The sequence below is a fragment of the Pleurodeles waltl genome, chromosome 2_1 (genome assembly GCF_031143425.1).
Source record: "Pleurodeles waltl isolate 20211129_DDA chromosome 2_1, aPleWal1.hap1.20221129, whole genome shotgun sequence".
NCBI classification, from domain to species: domain Eukaryota; kingdom Metazoa; phylum Chordata; class Amphibia; order Caudata; family Salamandridae; genus Pleurodeles; species Pleurodeles waltl.
In genome coordinates this window covers 315,054,963-315,080,460 of record NC_090438.1, presented here as the reverse complement: position 1 = coordinate 315,080,460, position 25,498 = coordinate 315,054,963, and the positions used below count along the sequence as shown (strand labels likewise).

At 45.7% G+C, this 25,498-nt stretch overlaps 1 protein-coding gene across 1 annotated transcript in view; it reads right to left on the bottom strand.

The window, feature by feature from the left end:
- Positions 1-25,498, bottom strand: part of LOC138259657 (sodium- and chloride-dependent neutral and basic amino acid transporter B(0+)-like) — a 558,437-nt gene that overhangs the window by 485,391 nt on the left and 47,548 nt on the right. The gene's annotated exons all lie outside the window — the stretch shown is intronic.

Here is a 25,498-nt window from a genome sequence, read left to right as displayed (position 1 = left end):
TTACGTTCACGGGGTGGAGGCGCTGAATTGTAGCTAGGCTACAAACAATAATGTTAGGCGCAGTTCTTGTTTAGGAATTCTGGTGTATTACACACCTTGAGGTATGCTCATTAGGACAGCAAGAAAACTGGGGATCTAATGAGAAAAGCTATTACCATTACTTCGATCTCTCCAAATAGGGAGGCGGTTTATAGGTTCAAAGGACTGAAACGTTCGTTTTTGCTTTAAAAAGGACAAGTGGTCTCAACAAACTGCTTTAGGCCAGAGTATTTTGTTGAGTCCATCCCGCAATCTTGTGTATAGGTGTTGCATCTCAGGGTGGTAAATCGTGAGATATAAAGCAGCAGTTTCAGATGGAAATTGAAATACTGTGGTCTGAACAGTAATCCTAATTCAGAGAATTTCAGAGAAACGCTAGCCTCTTTGCTCGCTCTAGGATTTAGATCTCGCTTGGATCTGTGTGTAAAGACAACTCTGAGACTTTATCCAAGGGGTTGCTAGAGTAGCAACCCTGTGTTTCATGCCAGACCTAAAGTAACTTCTTGTGCAGTGAGAAAGTGCACATTAGGTCTATAGTTACGACCCATGCTTTATATTTCTAACCTATCAAATCTCAGATTTTCAAATCGAAAACTTCAAAAGCAAATACTCTGGACAATCCCTGAACTCTAGTCAATCAGAAAATATGTGTTACTAATGGGCTGACATAGCTAGTACAACAGACACCACAAAACCACAAACCATCCATCAATCTCTTTTACTGTCTCCATTAGGACATCATCACATTGGGGAACTGTAGTATTGGAGAAAACACGAAGCCTCGCAGGAGATGGTTGAAGAAGTTGAAGAAGCTGAGTCCAAAAGGTTACAACCCACGACAGAGGATACTGAGGTAGAGAGCTCTGGTCAGCTCAGAAGCAGCAGCAGACATGACACGTGAGAAACCAAGAAACTCCACCTGCATTCTTCTTCTGGAATGTGATGATGCACAGACACATCACAGTACACGATGGATTACAATAACAATGAACGCAATGGTGCAAACACTCCCATACTACATGACCACAAGCCTATTTTCAAACCCGGGCTCATAAACACCTACTTGTCCTGAAATACTTCAATGCTGTAGCCGATTTATTTCCCCAAAACACTGCAAAGCCTTGATGATGTTTTTCAAATGAAAAATATCAAAAATGTGTGACTTAGATCTCAACATCCCCCAAACATCATTTTATCCACTTGCCCACCCTCACCTTCTCCAGTCATCCTTCACCACCTTCAGACTTGTACTCAAGGGAGAGATAACCAGGCTAGCTTCAAAGATTAAAGCATCCAATCTAAGTATTGAGATTGTCCTGCTTCTTGCATTAAATAGTTTTTCTCTTTTCTTGCAAGTGAAATCACCAAGATGATAACCACCTTTCTTGGGGCCGGTATACTCCCCTAAAAATGAAAACCTCTGGCAGGACTCCAGCAAACAGCAAATTAATATCTGATTTCCAGTCTACCTTCACCTAACAAAAACGTATAAAAAGGTGAAATTGAAAAACTGCAAAAACATTGTTGAACAATATAAGTTATTTAATGATTATCATTGAAGGGTCTGACCCTTGAGGGGGATATAATCTAAACCAGCAGAGAAGAGCTCCTGGTCCCTTTAAATAAAGGCCAGCAATCTATAATGATGCTTATCAATCTCTCTGTGCCTTACAAAGCACATATTCCAGATATTGATCTCCAGTCTAATAGATTGCTTAAGAACTATCTGGGAGTGCTGCACACTGGATTAGTTCCGCCCTTCGCAGATGCACTAGCAAATATGCATTGAATTAGCAAAAGGTCCTTCTCACATGTCATTGCGAGGTGGCCCCTAGGACCTTCTCTCCCAGACATGTTCTTAGTTGTTGCATGTACCATCACCTTAGCTGCTAAGTCAGTATAATTTCCCTTTTCATATTGTTAGAGTCTGACATATTAATGTGGGTTGGGTCCCATCGAACTAAAAATCAAGCTTTCTTCTAAGTCAAAATAGAGTTTCAAAGAGAAAACCTGGGCTTAGCATCTGGTAGCTGTGACGCAAAGCAACATGTTTTCCACTAGAGAAATGTGTTAGGTTTAGTCGTAGCAAACTAGTATGAAACTCAAGAAACAGACTAATAAAATGTATAAACTAAGTTGGAAAAGGGGTAAACAATAAACAGTGACAAAAAATTGTGTATATTGGACTCTCGGAATTGGAGATAAGAATTTGCATTTAAGTCTGCAAGAAAATGTCTCTTTTTGCATGACCACCCTCAGTTTCTTTGGACTGATACTGTTGGTTTTTGGCTCCACACTGGGACTCTGCTAAGTAGGCCCCATTGCATGTGTTCTAACTCCAAAAATGTATCAAGTTGGCAATACTACTAATTGACATATGTAACTTATAAGTCCCAAGTATATGGTACAAAGTGTACCAAGGGCCTGTAAAATAAATTTCACTAGTGAACTGCAGCACATATTGTTCCACCACTACAGTGACAATTCAAAATGTGACTGCTGACCTGCTACAGTAGTCTGCCTGTGCAGAGACACCACTGCAAATTCACCCTGTCCGAATAAACCCTTTCATGGGCCTAAACCCTCCTTTTAAATGTACATAATCTCCCCTAAGTAATCTTTAATGTCCAATATGGCAGGGTGCATGATATTTACAGGTAGGGCATGTAAACATTTAATGAAAAACATGTCCTTAAAGTGAGAAGGCCCCAAAAGCAATTTCACTGTACAAGGGTTAGTTGTTCTTTAAGAATTAATATTAAATAGTGTTATCTCTCCATGGGTAACAGCTAATATGTAGTTATTGGACTTTTGCAGTGTTTATTACAAATGCAATCCATTGGTAGATATGGATTTGTACGAAATACTTTTTAAAAAGTACTTTTAAAAATCACCCTTTGCCTGCCTAACACCTGTAGAAAGCCATTTGCATGACTGTCTAACTGTCACACAGGGGCAGCAAAGGCCTTGGAAGGGGAAGGTGTGCTGTCCCTTTGACAGTATGACCATCTTGGTAGTGCCCAGAACCTTAATTACCTTCAAAGAGGCCTACCCTGTCATAGGAAAATGTAGCTGAAACCAGGGCTGGCCCTCTATTATGCCCTTCCTCCCAGTGGGGGAGGGCGGCCCCAGAACTGATTTTGAGTGACCACAGAGGAAGGGTTTCTCCTTTCCCTGGCAGTGCCTTTTGGATGCAGACGGGAAGAGAGGCACTCCTATGTTGTTTTAGATAGAGAGGGGCATAGTAGGATTTTCTGTAGTAGGGGACAAAGCAACTATTGCAGAAGTAGGTAGAATTACCCTATCAGAACCTTTTCTCCATTGGTTAGGGAGGTCCGGAGTCACACCCACCCATGGGCTAGTGCCAGTCATAAGTGTGGAACCCCTTAGCACTCTGTGGAGAACACTACTGGACCTGCAGAAGACAGACGAAGGACTGCACCTGCAGCTGTGACTGGTACGGAGAACGTTAAGGGTTGGAGCTGCTCCACTTGTAACAGGGACAAAGAAGTGGACTCCAAGGCACAGGTGGCTTACCTCTTGCTAAAGGACACAAAAGCTGCAACAAGCCCACTTTTCTGGAAGAGCCCGGCTAACCAATTTCAAGTGGACCCACTCTGGACCATGCTGGGTTCTGAGTGGGTTCTGTTAGAGTGTGTTCTGCCTTGTTCCTGAGGTCCTGCAACCCTTGGCTGGTGTCGTAGTTTACTCCTCCTGCCTAACCCTAAAAGCTGTAACTTAGAAATGTTTTGTTAGATTTGTGCATGAAGAACCCTTGTTGAACTCGCACCAAGCTGTCAGCCGATCCGCCTAAGGTGCATCACTGATAGGCCTCACTTCTCTGCATCTCCCGCTATTTTCTACTTCGTACATAGTGAAAATGTTGAAGATTAATTCTCTTGAGTTGAAGTCTAAATCCTACATCAACACAAGGTTGCAGACTGTATTTGAAGTTCTCCCCTCGACTTTGGATAGCTGCTGAACAAGGTCCTGCTGAAACCTTTTGTTGTGGCAGGAAGACCTCAGAGAGGGAAAATTCAACTTTTGCGGCCACCAAAGTCCTGTAGTCAGACAGATACTGTTCAAGTTTTTACATGGTCAAGATTTTTATCTTCAGGCTTCGAATATTTTTTGTGCTTAAAATCTTCCAGGAAGACAAGCCTAAATATATATCTGGCCAAGTCCTTCTGACTTGGACTGCGGCCATTACAGCAATAGCAGTGTATTTAAAGGTCAGCAAGCTTTGCACCATCAAAATGCAAAAATATCCAAGTTGATAAAATGCTTGTGCATTGATATTTATGTAGGTCAAACCCCAAGAAAATTTAAGTCCAGAATACATAAACACAAGTCAGTAATAACAACAGGAGGCCTGAGTTTGAAAATGTCCAGACATTCTATCTAACAGCAACACAGTTTTTCTCAACTACATTTCAAATGTGCAAAATTGCTGAAAAATATCATAGGAGAAGCTATAGGAACATTGCCTTTTACAACAGAAATTATATTAATTTAATGACTTGAATGTAGAACAACCAATAGGCATGAAGGAGTTAGCGACTCACAGTTGCTTTTTGTGACATAAAGTAGAATAAAAGCTGAACATGAATGATGGTAGAAAATGGAGAATCATTCAGGATAAGAAGTTGACAAGAAATGTATAGCTCCAAAAATAGGGACTGGGTTAAGCGGAATGAACACATGAGTAATTGTATATAAATAACCATGCATCAGGTGTACAAAACATTTTTGCAGTTGAAAATGGCTCAATTTGCAGAATCAGGCCAATTGAAAATGCAAAAATACCTTTTCTGATGTATACACCTCAAATCCTCAAATTACAATTCGGTAACAAGTCACTGATTTACAATTTTATGTTACAACCTAATACCGATTAGGTATTTAGAAGAGGGCATATTTAGAGCATCCCTTCTAAATACTGAATCGCTATGGTATATATTAATGCTCTGTGACAGAATTCTGGCCCCAAATCATTAATCTTTTACACCTCCTCAAAGGGCATGATAACTCATTCACAAACAGGAAGCGGTTCCCATTGACCCCTTCCTTTTGTGAATGTTGATAAAGACATTTTTATGAGTAGGCAATATGAGTAGGCAGTGGTCCTATGGGACACTGCCTACTCTTAAAAAATTAAACTTACACTTTTAATTTTATTTTTTTAAAACATCCTGTTTTCCTCGCCATTTGAATAAAAAAAAATGCTTTATTTTAAATCCATCAAAGATGTGGGTTGATGTCCACAGCAAGAGCTAGCCATCATCTCTGTGATGGCTGTCATTCCTAATTCATCAATATTGATAAGGTAGGTTGATTTGTGACCCACTAGGGATTGCTAATTTGAAAATAAAAGTCTTAAACATTAAGAAGAGCAATTACCAAATAGTGATTCAGAACAGTTGCTATTTGGAAATATCTATTCTAAATGTTTGTACATCTGCCCCATGTTACGAGGTCCACCAAAATATGGAAGATATGAACTTTAGACATTTAGAAAAGTAATTTTATTTTTGTGGGTGTTCACTTCAATTTTGTCAGAACATTTTCATCTGGTATTCAATGTTTAAGGGAATGTAATAAAGCCAAAATTCATCAAATGTAAAACATTATCAAATCTTATGAGATGAATGATTCAGAACAATTGATGAAAATATATAAGCAACATCTTTGTTTTCACTATGTAAAATAAATAAATTGTTGTGATATAAATGGTTAGGATTAGCCCTAAGAAATCTCTCCACATAGTTTGAGACCAGAAATGCAGGCACATACACCCATGTGAGAGCAAAATTTCCTGGCTTAGTTTCATACATCTGTTTGTAAATTAAGACCACTGTTGCCAACTCACTATGAAATCTTGGCTATGAGTGTTTTTTTTTAACCATTTTCTCAAACTATTTCTTAAATCATGTTGAGGGTGGGTGGTATGGGTAGGGAATATAGTAGGTTAGAATGAAACTCTTTGATGTTTGCAACGTCTTATTTAGTGAACATACAAAGATCCTTCAGCTCATACATACACATTGCACTGAGTAAGGTTCCTCAACTTCCCATGCACAACATTTGTTGAGTTTCAGTAACACAGTATAGAGAACAAACCAAATATCCTGTCATTTTACCTTAAGTAACAAAGCATTTAGGAATACATTGATTTTGAGATAGAATAGTTTCAAATCCTTTTAGAGAGGGCTTTAAAACTCTGAAGCATACAACATCATTCTGATGAAATTTCCACATGGAAAATGAATGATGATACAATTGAGGAGGAAAGTTGAAGTAGTAAGTTATGAGCGCATATATATTGCCCAGTAACTTTCCTTTTTGAGAACCACACAATGCTACTTGGGAGGGGAATAAAAGTGGCAATTTATAGTTGATAGTATGGAGTATGCACAATAATGCACTTTATATAAAATATCACACAACATGTACCATTTAGATCTATACAAACAAAATTAAGCCAGCCCTCCCAACAGTCAAACTTTAAAACTCCATTTATATTTCAAGAATAGAAGACTATAGTAAACAATTTCACAGTCAACAATTTTCAGCAGGTGACATATCTAGCCATTAAAACACTTACATTAGATTTCATTTCTGGAGCACTTGACCACCCTTTGAGAACTTTAATAAAGTCTGAAATGCTAAATAAAACATTTCTGATGATCCTTTAGGAAAAATCATGAGCAATATCATAATTATATGAAAGGATACTTTTGTTAACAAAGCCAGCTTGTGATCTTAACAAATGTTTTGATTGTAGAAAGTAGTAATAGATTTCAATGACAAATTACTGATAATTTATGGGCAGACAAGTAGGGTAGTCCATGAAGAAATTACTTCACAATGGCTCCCTACCATTTACTAGTGAAAAGCATCTCTTAGTGAGCCTTAATACAGAGGCTTCCAGCTAAGTTCTCTGAAATACACTTTACAAGGCATTAACATGAATAAATGTAAGTAAATCTTTATGCAGTAGCATTCAAATTTCAAAACCATGTATAAACTCAAGTTACCTTTCCTTAGGTACCATTGAGCCAGGCAAATTAACAAAATCAAATTGACCACAGATCCCAAATCATTAACTTTAGCTTTGAAGTCCATTGCAATTGCAATAAGAACCAATTACAAATGTGAAGTAGTTAAAATGGGAGAGATTAATCGATAAACCCTCTCATCTGTAGATGAGTTTCATAATAAATGCTTCAATTGTTTTAACTTAATTACTACAAGTTAAAACAAGTGGGCCAGATATTCAAATGTTTTTGCAGTTGCACAAACTGCACAAATGAACAAGTTGTGTGATTGCTAAAACCTGAATCGTGATAAATGAGTGCAGCATTGCGATTTGCAGATGGCTTTGCCACTTGAAATCCCAACCTTGTGAGTTGCCTAGTGTAACAGTCACTATGCACCTAGAAGCCTGCTCTGAGGACCAAGAAAACATTTTGTAGCAGTTAGAGAAATTTGGGATGTAATTGTTTTCAATCTTTAGAGAAATGGAACAAGGGGCTGATGTTTACACATGTTGTCCCACTTTATGCTTTTTGGTGCACTGAAAACTGGTTCAATGGGACCTCCCAAGAAAGGAATCTGGCCTCATAAAGAAAATAAAGTGACAAAGGGTCCGATTTAAGATGTGACAGAGTACCCTCTCTGCCAAAATGATGTTCTGATGCCCTATTTAGTATCAAATGGACCATCATCTTTCTAAAGGTGGTATGCCTGCTGTTTCTGCTGTTGGGACACTTACTCCAATGTAGTGATGGAATAATGGTAGTTGGAATGAGCACATCAGATAGCCCACCCTATTTATATGGAACAATCTGATGTATTTTTCCTGTCCATCTCACTCAGGAAAGCCCAAGCGGTCACAAATATAAAACAAGAAAAAGGACCCCCACATCATGAACAAAGCTCCGTTAGATTTTTGCCTCATACTATGCAATGCCTTCAGAGTAACCACTATGACAGTAGTACTTCTGAAGGCACAGAGATCACTGATCGGTCTGTAGTGACTCCAAGGTATGGTAGATGGTAGTCTGTCAGGGTGTCAGATGTTTTACTTGTCCTGCTTTGGTCTGTTGTTGCCAAAACAAATGACATCAGAGGGATCACAACAACAACATATCTAATTTTCAGAGACCCTCTCCATCTTCCATTTTGGAACTTGGCTTGCCCCACTGGAAGACTTTGAGTCCCAAGTAAAAACTTTGGTGGTCATTACAGCCCTGGCGGTCGGTGTTAAAGCGGCGGTAAAACTGCCAACAGGCTGGCGGTCAAAAAAATTGAATTACGACCGTGGGGAAACCCCCAACATAGACAGCCAATTTAACACTTTGACCGCCACAGCGGTAGAAACAAACACCGGGGCGGTCACCGCCAACAGACAGGCGGAAGACAAGGTTCCACCCACTGTATTACAACAGTAAAATCCACCACCTTTTCCGGGGCGGATTCACCGCAAACAAAACACGGCGGAAACAGGACCTGGAAGGGAAAACGCTCACGTCTACACACCCCACGAGGAACCAGGACGCCATGGAACCCGAGCTCCAGATACTCCCTGCCTTTGTATTCCTGCTCCTCGACCAGGAACATCAAAGATGGCGGCGAAGACCACTGTGAGTACTGCACTATGACACAGGGGAGGGGAGGGTAAAAAGAGTGACACACACACGCAACACTCCCACCCCCACCCTCACCCACTACAACACACACACAAGTACATGTTGATACATTACATTTACAACCCTCAACCCCCCTGGAAGAATGCAAGGACAAAAGGATATGAGTTGAACATTTGTAATCTATTAAAATACAGTAATAAAAAAAATATATATATATATATTTACACTATAAACAAATATATACACCAGGAATACAAGTCCAAGGTATTCCACCATTAAAGTCCATGGACCACTGGGCCCAAAATGCATGGGCGAGTCCCACACTCAATACCCGATCAAAATGGAGAGAACACTACAGGGGCATCAGATAGAAATACAACAGGCACCTCAGGGGGAAGGGAAGGGTGAGTGCACAACGCCAGATCCACGAGGGGGCTCCATGCCCATTGATGTATCCTGGGGAGTGCAAAGCCACAGTCTCACAAGTCGTTACAGTGGGTGGTTTGCCCACTGCTGCATCCTGGGGAGTGCAAAGCCACAGTCTCTCAAGTGGGTGGTTTGCCCACTGCTGCATCCTGGGGAGTGCAAAGCCACAGTCTCACAAGTCTCTCAAGTGGGTGGTTTGCCCATTGCTGCTTCCTGGAGAGTGCAAAGCCACAGTCTCACAAGTCTTTACAGTGGGTTGTGTGCCCACTGCTGCATCCTGGGCAGTGCAGAGCCACAGTCTCTCAAGTCTCTCAAGTGGGTGGTTTGCCCACTGCTGCATCCTGGGGAGTGCAAAGCCACAGTCTCACAAGTCTTTAGTGGGTGGTTTGCCCACTGCTGCATCCTGGGAAGTGCCAAGCCACAGTCTCACAAGTGGATGTCTTTCTCCACTGGTTCTGGAGGGGGCTTTGTGTCCAGAGTGCTTCATCCTGCCAAGGACTGAGGTAGTGGATGTGATTCTCCACTGGTTCTGGAGGGGGCTTTGTGCCCAGAGTGCTTCATCCTGCCAAGGACTGAGGTAGTGGATGTAATACTCCACTGGTCCTGGAGGGGGCTTTGTGCCCAGAGTGCTTCATCCTGCCAAGGACTGAGGTAGTGGATGTGATTCTCCACTGGTTCTGGAGGGGGCTTGGTGCCCACAGTGCTTCATCCTGCCAAGGACTGAGGTAGTGGATGTGATTCTCCACTGGTTCTGGAGGGGGCTTGGTGCCCAGAGTGCTTCATCCTGCCAAGGACTGAAGTAGTGGGTGCCTTTCTACACTGGTTCTGGAGGGGGCTTTGTGCCCAGAGTTCTTCATCCTGCTCGTGGCAGCCTCAGTAGCGTCTGAGCTTTTGGCGCTCAGTGGCCTGCGGTGCTTGTGGCGGCGGTGTCCTGTTCAGCGGTGCTTGTGGCGGCGGTGTCCTGTTCAGTGGTGCTGGTGGCGGTGGTGCCCTGTTCAGATGTGCTGGTGGCGGCGGTGTCCTGTTCAGCGGTGCTGGTAGCGGTGGTGTCCTGCTCAGCGGTGCTGGTGGTGGCGGTGTCCTTGGCAACAGTGCTGGTGGCAGCGGTGTCCTGTTCAGCTGTGCTGGTGGCGGTCTTGTCCGCCGTGCAGGTTTTCGGCGACTTGCCTGTTTTCCTATGCCCCTTCCCCAACTTGGATGGTGGCGCAGCTGTCTTCCCACTCCCAACTGTACTCCTGGGAGAGGCTTTGGTGGTAGATGTTTTGCCTCCCTCCCACCGGGCACTGGCCAACCTTTTGTGCTTTTGAGGTGGGGGACTGTCTGTGGTCTGGCTCCTTGGCACACTAGCTGCTCTGCTGCCTGGTGAACTCCAGAAGCCGTTTACTACTAGCACCACTGTTCCCGCAGATGTTGTGGCTGAGGTGCGGGGTTGGGACCTGGAAAGGCGGGCCCTAGGGGACTGAAGGGGTGGGGGAGGTGAGGAGAAGAGGTCAATGTTGGACAGGAAAGTTTTTTGGACACACTGGGATGGGTAGATGGAGGGGGTTTGGGAGTGGAGGAAGAGGTAGTGGTTGTAGGAGGTATAAGTTTACTGACTTTGGGTGAAGGTGCATGGGCTGGAGGCTGTTGTGAGGTGGATGGCTGTTGGGTGGGTGTGTGGCTGTGTTTGTGTACCTTAGGAGGTGGGCTCACAGACACACTGGGAGAGGACACAGGGGATGTGTGAGTGGTAGTGGGTGTGGTGAGTGCAAGTGAGCGGGGTGTGGTGGTGGGTGTGCTGGTGATGGACGTAGTGGATGAAGATGTAGTGCATGCAGGTGTGAGTGGAGACGAGATTGGGAGGGAGGAGGGAGATGAGGAGGAGGGGGACACAGTGGAGGCAGTGGATATTGCTATGTCTGCATGTGCATGATGCTTGAGTGAGTGCCTGTGGGATGTGTGGTGCTTATGTTTGGCTGGGCTTCCCTTGTGTGTTGAGGTGTGTTCATGCTGGTCTGATGGTGTGCATGGGATAGGCTGAGGTACAGGGGTTTGGGTCTGGGTGGAGGAAGTTGGAGGGGGGAGGCTGGACTCAAGGACAATGGCTGCCATCAGTGCTGAGGCCAGAGTCTGAAAAGCTCGCTGTTGGGCTGCCTGACCAGAATGAATGCCCTGCAGGTATGCATTGGTCTGTTGCAACTGCCTCTCTACACCCTGGATGGCATTCAAAATGGTAGACTGGCCAACAGTGAGTGACCTGAGGAGGTCAATGGCCTCCTCACTGAGAGCAGCAGGGCTGACAGGGGCAGGGGCTGAGGTGCCTGGGGCGAAGGAGATGCCCACCGTCCTAGCGGCCATGGGGCACACGCTGAGGGGCTGCTTGGAGGGTGGTGCTGGAAGGGGGGTGGCAGCTGCACCTGTAGATGCGGGGTGCACAGAGGGGCCCGCCACCGCAAGGGAGCTCCTATCAGGGGAGGAGTCCGTGTCGCTGGTTTCAGCTCCTGTCCCCGCAGTGGAGCTCCCCTCGCCCTCCATCCCACTGGTGGCTTCTGACTCTGTTGTGTCACCCTCCAGGGCCATGTGGGATGCAGCTCCCTCCTGCTCCAGTGCCACTGTTCCTCCGCCTGATGATGCTAATGCGTACAAGAACAGGGAGAACACAAAAAGGGGGGGGAAGACAGAAGAAAGACATGTTGAGTGCATGCGATACCGCTACCGTTGGCAGACACTACAGACACAGAAGCCCCCTGCACTATGCCGTGCACTTTGAGTTCCCACATTAATCACAGGGACATGGGGTACAAGGCCTATGCCCGATTGCTGCACACATGGAAGTCACAGGAGCCTGACTAGGTGTAGTTGCCTCTGAACACAGGTGGGGTGGGGTGCCACTTAGCCTGCCTTAAGAAGGGACCTTGCCTACTAAACTCGCCCTGGCGTAGGGGAACCAACAGCCCACCTCCCCCACCCAGACACCTCCACTGTGTGCTGAATCAGCAGAATGAGAGTGTACTCACTCCCTTGTGGCTGCTGTGATGCCATCAAGCGCCCATCAAACTCTGGATACGCCACCGCCAGGATCCGGAACATCAGAGGGGTCATGGTGCGACAGGCACCCCTCCCACATTGGGAGGCCATCCCCAGCTGGGCCTCCGCAATCTTCTTGCTCCAGCGGCGAATGTCCTCCCATCTTTTCTGGCAGTGGGTGCTTTGTCTGTGGTGGACCCCCAGGGTCCGGACATCCTTGGCGATGGCATGCCAAATATCCTTCTTCTGGTGGGCGCTGACCTAAAGGAATAGTGCAGGGGAAAAGGAGAAGATATAACCGTCCGCACCGTCACAGTCAATGGTCCGCATCCCTACCCTTGCCATGACGCACATGTGCTCACCGTCGTTTCATGCACACCTCAGTCTCCCCCCCTATCTTTCATCCACACCACTCCACACAGGCATTGCCCATTCGGCATGCTCACAGTGTACTTACCTGTTTGTCTGGAGGACTGTAGAGTAGCGTGTACTGAGGGAGGACCCCATACACTAGTTTCTCCAACTCCTCCGTGCTGAAGGCAGGGGCCCTTTCCCTAGACACATGAGCCATTGTCTCTTCCAGACTGAGGTCACAGCAGCACTTGCAGTGTAGGTCCTCTCCTGTCGAAGATCAGGTATCAAGTGAGTGAACAGACAGAAAATGGCGGTCACGTCCGCGGCGGTGCGTACCGTCACCCCCAGCGTACATTGTCATTGGCTCCTGGAACCAATAGGGTCCAATTTTAACCAATGCAGGATTGCGCCGCGGTCCGCCAACCGCGACAGTGTACAACGCCAGCTCAGTTACATCATATCCCCTTGTCCCACCTCACAGGTCAGGCAGCTGCCATTTCAGGGGGCCACATGGCATTAATTTTGACTGTGTCACACATATCTAGGCCTTGCATAAACACTAATACAGTCATATATTGATTTAAAAAAATTATGGAATAAAGTTGTGTTTACATGCCTCAGTGTTGGTTGACTCTCTGCTCACTGTTCTCCTCCATAGAGCACATCCGCTGGGGCAGGTGAGGAGATGGCGGCATCCTCCGGTGTACACACCGCTGGTGGACCTGTCGACAATGGAGGAGCAACATGTAATTGTCACATACAGACTTGATCATACCACAATCCTGGAACTGTGTGACCAGTTGGAGCCAGACCTAATGTCAGCTATCCGCCATCCCACAGGAATCCCCCCTCTAGTGCAGGTCCTGTCAGTACTTCATTTCCTGGCAAGTGAGTCTTTTCAAACAACAGTGGCCATAGCATCAGGGATGTCCCAGCCTATGTTCTCAAACGTGTTGTCCAGAATGTTGTCTGCCCTGCTGAAACACATGCGTCGCTACATCGTGTTCCCTCAGGTGGAGGATTTGCCTACAGTGAAAGGTGACTTCTATGCTCTGGGACATATCCCCAACATCATAGGTGCCATTGATGGGACACATGTGGCATTGCCTCCCCCGCAGGAGTGAACAGGTGTACAGAAACCGGAAGAGTTACCATTCTATGAATGTGCAGATGGTGTGTTTGGCCGACCAGAACATCTCCCATGTGAATGCCAAGTTTCCTGGCTCAGTGCATGACGGTTACATTCTGAGGAATAGCAGCATCCCTTTTGTGATGGGGCAACTCCAGAGGCACTGTGTGTGGCTAATAGGTGAGGACATGGACCCAATACAGTGTTACTAGGTGTCTGGGTCTGGGGATGTCCCTAAGAGTTAGTGTGTGTCTAACAGTTGTCCCTCGACATTTGCAGGTGACTCTGGCTACCCCAACCTGTCATGGCTACTGACCCCAGTGATGAATCCCAGGACAAGGGCAGAGGAACGCTACAATGAGGCCCATGGGCGAACTAGGAGGATAATAGAGAGGACCTTCGGCCTCCTGAAGGCCAGGTTCAGGTGTCTCCGTATGAAAGGTGGTTCCCTATTCTACTCACCAAAGAAGGTGTGCCAGATCATCGTGGCCTGCTGTAAGCTTCGCAACTTGGCTTTGCGACAACAGGTGCCTTTTCTGCAGGAGGATGGTCCAGATGGAGGTGTTGTGGCAGCTTTAGAGCCTGTGGACAGTGAAAACGAGGAAGCAGAAGAAGAGGACATAGACAACAGGAACACAGTGATTCATCAATACTTCCAGTGAGACACAGGTAAGAAGACAACACTGCCTGCTACATCTGATTTAATTCTTCTACCTCTCTTCTGTCTGTCACTTTCACCCAGTGTATGGACCCTGATTTGTCACTTTCCCTTTCAATTTCACAGATGTGGGTCCCACTGTGTGACATCTGCTTTGTTTCCGCATGGACTAGAGCTGTGTGACATAGGCATGTTGACAATGGATATAGCATTTTTCCACAGTTATTGCAAATACACATTTTCGAAAGCACAGACTGACTCCAGAATATTTTTGTGATTTATGGGTGTTTATTTAAGTGCAAAATAATGGAGGGGGTTGTAAATTGGTAATGGTGGAGGAATGTCCATGGCAGAGTCCAGTCTATTAGTCTCACAGGTGCATTGTCCAAAGGGGCATAGGAAGTGGAGCTAGGGTAGTTTGAGTATAGACAGGGTGACAAAGTGGGACAGAAGGATGACATTCAGGGTGGTCTCATTTCTTGGCGGGGGTCTTGGCATTGTTCTCTGGCTTATGCCTGGATCGCAGGGACCGCTTGCGGGGTGGTTCTCCTTCTGCAGGGGGTGGGATGCTGGTGTTGTGGTCCTGTGGCGGTGCCTCCTGTCCACTAGCACCGGCGGAGATGGAGGGCTGTTCTTCGGTGTGGCTAGTGTCAGGGACCCGTTGTTGTGTCACTGCCTCCCTTATGGTATTGGCCATGTCAGCCAGCACCCCTGCAATAGTGACCAGGATGTTGTAGATGTGTTTGAGGTCCTCCCTGATCCCCAGGTACTGTCCCTCCTGCAGCCACTGGGTCTCCTGCAACTTGCCCAGTATCTGGCCCATGGTCTCCTGGGAATGGTGGCATGCTTCCAGGATGTTTGTGAGTGCCTCCTGGAGAGTGGGTTCCCTGGGCCTGTCCTCCCCCTGTCGCACAGCAGTCCTCGCAGTTTCCCTGTTGTCCTGTGCCTCTGTCCCCTTAACCTTGGGCCCACTGCCACTGACCCCAGGTCCCTGATCATCCTGTGTTTGAGGGGTTGCCTGGGCTCCCTGTAGTGGTGGACACACTGCTGATTGACGTGTCGTGGGGACAGAGGGATGGGCCCGCTGGTGTTTCCTGAGGGGGGAGGCTCTGTGGTGGGTTGGGACTGTGGCAGGGTAACCGACTGTCCAGAGGTCCCTGCTGGGCCAGGTTGGTCATCGTGATCCAGGCGTGCAAAGCTGCTATCATCACTGTGGGCCTCCTCTGTGGTGGGACTGGATGTTGCTGGCAACTCCTCTCTGGTGACATTGAGTAGGGGTCCTGTGGGCATGAAAATACAGTGTTATGGTATCTGCGTGTACCATCTTGTGCATGGGTGTGTTTCCCTGTATGGTTGTGATTGCCCTGTCAGTTTTGCCTTGTGTGCGTGGTGATTTTGTGGGCTAGGTGATTCTCTCTAATGGACATGCTGTGGTGATGGGTGTCCATGCAGGTCTGTGATCGGGGTCCATGGATTGTTGTGGCATGCAGGGCTTGGTATTGGGATGGGTGGGTTGTGATAGTGGGGTATATGTGAGGTGATGGAGTGATGGGGTGAGGGTAGGGGCAGGAGTTTGAGATGGCATGCAGATTGGGTGGGGGATATAGTAGTAAAGTTTTGATTTACCAGAGTCCAGTACTCCTGTGAGGCCCTCAGGGTGCATGATCGCCAATTCTTGCTCCTCCCATGTTGTTAGTTGTGGGGGAGGAGGTGGAGGTCCACCGCTGGTCCTCTGTACAGCTACTTGGTGTCTTGCAACAATGGAATGCACCTTCCCCCGTAGGTCTATCCACCTCTTTCTGATGTCATCCATTGTTCTGGGGTGCTGTCCCACAGTGTTGACCTTGTCAACGATTCTCCACCATAGCTCCATCTTCATAGCAATGGACGCCTGCTGCACCTGTGATCCGAATAGCTGTGGCTCTACCCGGATGATTTCCTCAACCATGACCCTTAGCTCCTCCTTTGAAAACCTGAGGTGTCTTTGGGGTGCTATGGATGCAGTGTGAGTGATATATGTGAGGATGTGTGAGGTGATGTGTTGTGGTGTGAGGTGCATGGATGGTGTATGGGTGATAGTGTTCCGTGGCTCAGCTTGAGTGGGTGCTCCTGGCTTGTTTCTATCTCTGTTAGCAATCATTTTGTTTCATTGAAAGGGTTGTGGGTAATGTGGGTGTGTGTTTTATATTGGATTGGGTGTGTGGGTGTATGTGTGTTAGGTGTGTGTAGTTTGAATTGTCCAATGTGGTGTTGTTTTGTCAGTGTGTGTGTGTTTTGAGCGTGGCGGTGTGTACCGCCAATGGTTTACCGCGGTTGAAAGACTGCCACAGTGATTCGTGGGTCCTGACACTGCGGGCGGATTCCTGTTGGCGTAACGGTGTGGGTTTTGGTTATGCCAATTTATCACTGATCTTTGGGCTGGCGGACTTGTGTGGGTGTCTGTATAGTGGCGGATTTCTCTGTGTGTCATAATACCCGTAGCGGTATACCGCCATGGTGACGGTATGTTGGCGGCTGTCAGCAAGACAGTAGGCGGCATTTACCACCAGGGTTGTAATGAGGGCCTAGGTCTTGACTAAAACTACCTATATTTTGTTTTCTTTTAATATTTCAAAAAGTATATATATATTACCTAGTGGTGGTCACCACTAGGTATAGTTATGACCATGTTTCCACTGAAAAAGAGTTTTTAACTTGCCTATTATTTTGATGCCATTTGACATATCTTCACTAAATTTTCCAACAAAAAGTGTTCCGAGTGTATCTTGTACCTGGGAAGTATCGGCGTAATCCATCAAGCAGGGGGAGGGAAAAATAGAGGGTCAAAAACATAATGTGTTTCCTACTATAATTCCTATAGGGATTTTAGACATGACTACAGCCTGAACCGCTGGACAGAATTGCACCAAATTTGGCAGAAATGTAGCTCTTGGTCAAAAAAGAATGCTTTTTGTTTTTTGTGTATATCCGTTCAGTAAGTTTTGAAATATTACAAGAAAACTAAATATAGATATCTAGAGGCATGAAGAGTTCCCAAGCAATAACAAGCTCATGCATGGAATTGCAGAGCTCTGATTGGCTGCCAAAATTGCAACCAAGATGTGTTAACAGCCATCTTGGGACCATGATTCAGCCAAGCCCCAAGCCATCTTGGGACTCAGCTTCAGCTGAGTTCCACAATGAAAGATAAACAAAAGGAAAGGGGCAGAGTAGGGTCACCCTGACCATTTAGTTCTGGTGCTGGGGTCTCAGAAGGACCCCCTCCAAGGCAAAAAAACATTTACAAAAACGTTTGCTACAAATTCATAGTGAATCAGTGAATTCATGGCAAAAAGTTTTTATAAACCAAGTGTGGGCTCCTGTGCTTGTATTATGAAGACCCTTGGTGGGCCAGATCACTGAGCACTTCAATATATAAGAGGGGGTGTATGGGGACCCCCTCCTAAGGCAGTTTGATGACCCAGGGACTGAGGGCTCCCCAGGGATATAATCAAATACAATGCAGGGATCTGAGTGTCCCACTCCCGCAGCCAGGGGGGGTGGGGAGGAGTGTGGCCCCCCGGCCCTGGGGACTGCCACCTCCTCAGGGCTGTAATCAAATGCAATCCATGGGGCAGCATGCCGCCCATAGCCCCAAGGACCTCCACCTCCCTGGGACAAATATACAATTTTGAGCTAGGGCCGTGCATCCTCCCCTCCCCGAGCCCATGTAGCACAACCTCCCCAGGGTTATTCTAAATTGGAGGGAGGCAGCGCAGCCCCCAAGTGGAGACAATGATGGCCCTGGGGACTGCCACCCCCCAGGGCCGGCTCCTGCTATGTGCTAGGTGCCCACCCCGGGACATAGATGTTTTCTCTGACTTGGCGGGAGCTTTAACAGTTCCTCCTGCATTTAAATCAGATAAGTGGACCATTATCTTGCAGTTCAGGATACTCTGTCAGTGGAGTATCTTTACCACTGAGATATATATCAGGCCCTTAATAGCTACCAGTTTTAATTAAGTCAGACCTCTTTATATTTCTATGGAATTGATGTAGCTAAGTATATACAGTAAACATAAATGTATTGTCAAGATCCCTTTTTAGGAACTTATCTCAATTGTTTACCATGTAAAGCCAAGTGTTATATGCCTCGAGGAGACACTATAAAGAGTTTTATTTAGAATGGCTTCAAAAGAGATTCAACAAACTGAAAACACTTGTGTGGAAAGAGCAACCCAATCCTAAACCTTTCATTTATCCTCTTCAGTGCTCAGCACACGTTATTGGCTGTTCCTGCACAATGAAGAAATAGAAGGATAGAACTTGAACTCTTTGTGGCAGCTGACTTTCCATTAACAATCCTGAACTACAAAGGTAAATTAAAACTTCAATTTGCAAAGTTTATTGTATGTCACGACTCCAGATGCATAAAACCAAATTTCAGTTGTTGGTAGTTGCTTTAGCTGGAAAAAAATACAAACTATTGCTCTTATCAATACTTGTTTGCACATTGCCGTGATTTAAAGAGTAAGTTCATCTTTGCTAGACAATCCATATTAACTATTTTTAAAGAGCTTGCCTGAATTAAAAAGACCAAGGTGTTGAGCCATTTGAATATTTCTGAGCCAGCTGTCTTTTGGAAAATTTAGTGATGGGTATATGCCATCTATTGGAATTATTAGTTTGCCATCTCTTGCATTGCCACCTCAAGATCATATTTCTCCCAAAATGTGGCATGTAGTTCCCAAATTAATACACTCAAAAACTGCCTAAGATTCTGCTGGTCCAAAACAAAGATCCATTTTAATTTAACCAAAAGTAGTAAAAATCCTCAGTAATCGATATCTCAACCTCAACAATATCTAAATTAATTTCACTTGAAGAAAAAAGACAAGAGCATGATAAGTCCGTTTTTGAGGGACCTTGGTGTTGAAAATGCTAAAATATTCTATTCAATTCAATCTGATCAATGAGACAACTACTATTTTGATTGAATAATTTTTCATCACTTCATGGGGGAGGTATGATATCTTACAGCTGATTGAAACAACAAATAATACTAGTCAACCACCTTAAAATGTTTCTATTTGCCCTTCAGTTTAATTTTTCCATCTACTGTTGACCACAGTGAGCTATCAAATAGCATGAATCTTGTCTTTGGAAAATTAAACTGCATGGAATTTATGACACAATTATGAAGTGATATTAACAGGTGCGCTTCAACCCAACTGCTGTGCAGTCAAGCAAGACTGCATCGGCCATGTAGTCTAATGTAGGAATGTGCAACTGCCCTTTGTTTAAGTGTGATTAAGCAAGTTCTTTCAGAGATCATTTCTAGATTCAATATTTATTTTAAATTGGGTTGTGGTGAGAAATCAACCATACTTAAGCCTAATGAGAACTGCAAGTATTTTAAGAAGATAGTAAGCTCTATCTGTGCAGACGTGTGTCAAATTCTCAAATTAAAGTTGCATCAGCTGTTGTAGGGCAAGAGGCACTACAATTTGTCCAATTTTGCTTATAGCTCTTTGATCAGTTGATTTTGTCGAAACCAATGGTATTGTCAACAAATGCACAGTTTCGAGTCGTAATGTTGTTATGGAGGACATTTTTGTGATTTGTTGTGTAAGGATTTTTCCATTATGTTTTGTAAGTTTGAGGTTTCTCTTCTAAAACCTGTCTGGGCCCAAGGAATTACACCATGCTCATTTGCCAAGTTTGAATATGTGTGAATTCATTTTTACACATTTATTTATCAACTGTGTTTAACACTTTTAAAAGGCAATAATTTCTGGGTGATTTGCTGAGCCCTTTTTTATTTTCCAATTGAAATGGTTATGTGCCATGATACAGGGACCTTGGATGACCTCTCATTCAGGGCTTCAAGCTGTCAATAGCTTTAGAGATAATTACTTTTATCACATATTCTGGATCCAACATTGAAGATACCCTAAACCACTAAAGATTATGTTATCTATATCTACATCAGTGCCCATATATGAGCTCTTATCTTTAAACATTTACAACTACATTTAGGAGTCTTTGCCATCTCCTTTAAGTAGAGTTTGTTTGGTTGACATTTAGTCAAATAGAGGGAGGTGCTTCTTATTCAAAAACGGTGTGTGAAGAACTTAATTTTTCCAGTTGGTGATTTCATCTCTATCTGTAGATTTGGACGATTTCATGAATACAATTTATATTCTAGAAGGTCTGTACTCTGTTCTATACTATTTGACACCCTGTTCAATAGAGGCTGACCCTGGCTCACGTTTAACAAGGAGAAGGTGGTCACTTTCAGATCGAAACCTAATTTAAAATTCTTCAAACATTTTTCACAGTCATAATGGTACAATCAACCAGCAAAACAGAGTTATTCAGAACCTTGAACAACACACCAGGAATAGTATCCTGAACTTGACCTTTCAGCTTTACAATTTGAAAGTGATAGAAGTGTTACCCAGTTTAGATCATATTCTGTGGTTGAATTAAAACCTACATTTAGGAAAATGAATTCTTGCAAAAAACTCTATTGGGGACCAAACTTCCTCCTTATTGTTTGTTATAGTCCATCTGGCCGGTCATAAATTGTTCTATTGTCTCCACCAACCTGATGAAGTTCAAAATTATGTTTTTGACTAAAAGTATCTCATTGTGACTGGACCTACAGTACGTATCAGTCATCCAGGTTTCTCTCAGGGATCAAGATAATACTTAAAAAGCATGCCTCACATAGCCTAACAGAATAAAGAACAGACTCATTGTGATTTGTTCTAATGTAAATCTTATCATGTGATTAGTTTGTTTATACCTGTGTTCTCGTACCCCATTCCATATCCTTTTTGTAGCCCAGCTGTTGTTTTTTTATCTGACTTTTATTTACTTTTCTTTATTGTGGGACATAACAAAGCAGGACTTTTTTCTGGTGTTGTTTTCACTTCATAAATGTACATCAGCTGTGGTCAAGCTGAACCATTATCCTCTCAAATACGGAAGAGAGTATATTACCTTTTGGCTTTCTGGCTATGTTTTGATCTCTCTCACCTTTCCAAATTCCCACTACAGTAAACATTGCTGAATGGTATGCCTCCTCACCTTATTATTTGCATATAGTGGTTTGGCTCTTCTCTTCCAGTACTGTGTCCCAGGCATAGCCACACTGCATTCTTTCCAACTGCTGAGCTCCGTTTATTCTGCCCCTGCTCTGTCTCTGCAAATCTCAAGTATGTCAATCTTGCTCTTCCATCGGCTCTGTGCCATTGTTAGACCTTCTTCATCTCCTTGTTCTGTACTTCTAAGTACTTCTGGCTCACCTAGTTCTTCTTATTAATTCTTCTGTCCTCCATCATCTGTACAGCTCTGATTTCCAAACATTAGACGCTAATGAGTAACAAATTAATTGTCTCTGTTTCTGCTCTTTCCTATTTGATTTTACTATTATTTCACATTTTGACCTACTAAATATATGGCCTTAACATAATTATCATAGTTTAAACATTTAGGCCCTTATTATGACATTGGCAGTAAGTGCCGCTTACCGCCATGGTGACTGCCGCCAACATACCGTGACCGCAGCGTTATACAGCTACGGGTATTATGACACACACATAGAAATCCGCCATTATACAGACACACACATAAGTCTGCCAGCCCAAAGGTCAGTGATAAACTGGCGGTACCAAGACCCACACTTTACGCCAGCAGAAATACGCCCACAGCATCATGACCCACGAATCACTGCGGCGGTCATTCAACCGCGGTAAACCATTGGCGGTACAGACCGCTGCACTCAAAATACACACACACACATACAAAACTACATCACATTGGACAATTCAAACTACACACACCTGACACACGTACACACATCACACCGACACACCCACACCAATATAAAACACACTCCCACAATACCCACAACCCTTTATGACTCAAAGAATTTGGCAACTGAGAGACAAGCCAGGAGCACCCACTAAATCTGAGCCACAAAACACCATCACCCATACACCATCCACGCACCTCACAGCACACACCCCTACACATCACCCCACACACCCTCACACTGTGTACTCACACTACACCCATGGCACCACAAAGACACCCCAGATTCTCTGAGGAGAAGCTAAGGGTCATGGTGGAGGAAATCATCCGGGTAGAGCCACAGCTATTCGGATCACAGGTGCAGCAGACGTCCATTGCTAGGAAGATGGAGCTATGGTGGAGAGTCGTGGACAGGGTCAATGCCGTGGGATAGCACCCCAGAACAAGGGATGACATCAGGAAGAGGTGGAATGACCTACGGAGGAAGGTGCATTCCGTGGTTGCAAGACACCAGATAGCTGTACAGAGGACTGGACCCCCACCTCCTCCCCCACAACTAACAACATGGGAGGAGCAGTCTTGGCGATCATGCATCCTGAGGGCCTGGCAGGAGTAGCAGGAGGACTGGGCTCTGGTAAATCAAATCTTTACTACTTTATCCCCCCTACCTGCATGCCATCGCAAACACCTACCCCTACCCTCACCCCCATCACTCCACCACCTCACATATACCCCACCATCACAACCCACCCATCCCAATACCAAGCCTTGCATGCCACAACAATGCATGGACCCCAATCACAGACCTGCATGGACACCCATCACCACATCATGCACACTAGTGACAATCACTTAGCCACCCAAATCACAACTCAGACAAGCCAAAGCTGCCTTGGTAATAACAACCATAGAGGGAAACATACCCATGCACAAGATGTCACATGCAGAAACAATAACACTGCATTCACATTTCCACAGGACCCCCACACAGCATCACCGGAGAGGAGGTACCAGCCACATCCAGTCCCCCCCTAGAAGAGGCCCACAGTGATGACAGCTGCTCTGCACGCCTGGATCAGGATGACGAACCTGGCCCATCAGGGACCTCTGGACAGTCGGATACCCTGCCACAGTCCCAACCCACCACAGAGCCTCCCCCCTCAGGAAACACCAACGGGCCCATCCCTCTGTCCCCAGGACACGTCAATCAGCAGTGTGTCCACCACTATAGGGAACCCAGGCAACCCCTCAAACACAGGACGATCAGGGTCCTGGGGTCAGTGGCAGTGGGCACAAGGTTCAGGGGACAGAGGCACAGGACAACAGGGAAGGTGGGAGGACTGCTGTGCGACGGGGGAGGACAGGCCCAGGGAACCGACTTTCCAAAAGGCATTCACCAACATCCTGGGAGCATACCGCCATTCCCAGGAGACCCTGGGCCAGCTGCAGGAGATCCAGCGGCTGCAGGGGGGACAGTACCTGGGGATCAGGGAGGACCTGAGAGACATCCACACAACCCTGGTCACCATTGCAGTGGTGCTGACAGACATGGCCAACACTATGCCACTGACACTACCCACACCGAAGAAAAGCCCTCCACCTCTGCCGACGCTAGTGGGCAGGAGGCCCTGCCACGGGAACAACAGGCCACCTGCACCCCACCCCGTGCAGAAGGAGAACCACCATGCAAAAGATCCCTGTAATCCAGGCAGAAGCCAGAGAACATTGCCAAGACCTCTGCCAGAAATAGGACTTTCCTGATTGTCACTCTTGTGTCCCACTCTGTCACCCTGTCCACCTTGAACTGCCATTGCTCCACTTCCTATGCCCCCTTGGACAATGCACCTGTGTTGGACCTGGCTTTTTGACAGGGACATCCCCAAACTTTTTGCCTCCTTCCTCCTATTTTTTCTGACCTGTTGTTGTTGGCTTTTGACCTCTGAGCACTTTACCACTGCTAACCAGTGCTAAAGTGCATATGCTCTCTGTGTAAATTGTACTATTGATTGGTTTATCCATGATTGACTATTTAATTTACCTGTAAGTCCCTATTAGAGTGCACTACATGTGCCTAGGGCATGTAGATTAAATGCTACTAGTGGGCCTGCAGCACTGGTTGTGCCACCCACCTCAGTAGCCCCTTAACCTTGTCTCAGGCCTGCCATTGCCAGGCCTGTGTGTGCAGTTTCACTGCCACTTCGACTTGGCATTTAAAAGTACTTGCCAAGCCTAGAACTCCCCTTTTTCTACATATAAGTCATCCCTAATGTGTGCCCTAGGTAACCCCTAGAGCAGGGTGCTGTGTAGGTAAAAGGCAGGACATGTACCTGTGTAGTTATATGTCCTGGTAGTGTAAAACTCCTAAATTCGTTTTTACACTACTGTGAGGCCTGCTCCCCTCATAGGCTAACATTGGGGCTGCCCTCATACACTGTTGAAGTGGCAGCTGCTGATCTGAAAGGAGCAGGAAGGTCATAGTTGGTATGGCCAGAATGGTAATATAAAATCCTGCTGACTGGTGAAGTCGGATTTAATATTACTATTCTAGAAATGCCACTTTTAGAAAGTGAGCATTTCTGTGCACTAAAAACTTGTTGTGCCCTTCAATCCACGTCTGGCTAGGTTTAGTTGACAGCTCCTTGTGCATTCACTCAGACACACCCCAAACACAGGGTACTCAGCCTCACTTGCATACATCTGCATTTTGAATGGGTCTTCCTGGGCTGGGAGGGTGGAGGGCCTGCCCTCACACAAAGGACTGCCACACCCCCTACTGGGACTCTGGCAGACAGGATTGAACTGAAAGGGAACTTGGTGCATTTCTTAGAGACTCTTTGAAGTCACCCCCACTTCAAAGGCACAACTTAGTATAAAACAGGGCCTCTGCCCTACCTCATGAGACACTTGCTGGAGAAGAAACCTGAACCAGAAACTACATCCTGCCAAGAAGAACTGCCTGGCTGCTCAAAGGACTCACCTGTCTGCTTTCTCCAAAGGACTGCTGTCTTGCTGTTGCCCTGCTGCCTTGCTGAACTCTTGTCTGGCTGTGAAAGTGCTCTCCAAGGGCTTGGATAGAGCTTGCCTCCTGTTCCTTGAAGTCTCAGGACCAAAAAGACTTCTTCCTTTCACGTGGACACTCCGTGCGCCGAAAATTTCGACGCACAGCTTGTTTCGCGGCGAGAAAAACGCCGCACACCGACGCTGATCAACGCGACGCCCTCGGGACGATCGAGACTTCGACGCACAACCTCGCAAGGACAAAGCCGCCCGACTTCCAAGGAGAAATCGACGCGACGCCTACCGTGAGTGCGAAACTTTGACGCACGGCCTCGCAAGGACAACGCCGCCCGACTTCCAAGGAGAAATCGACGCGACGCCTGCCGTGAGACCAAAATTTCGACGCACGGCCTCGCAAGGACAACGCCGCCCGACTTC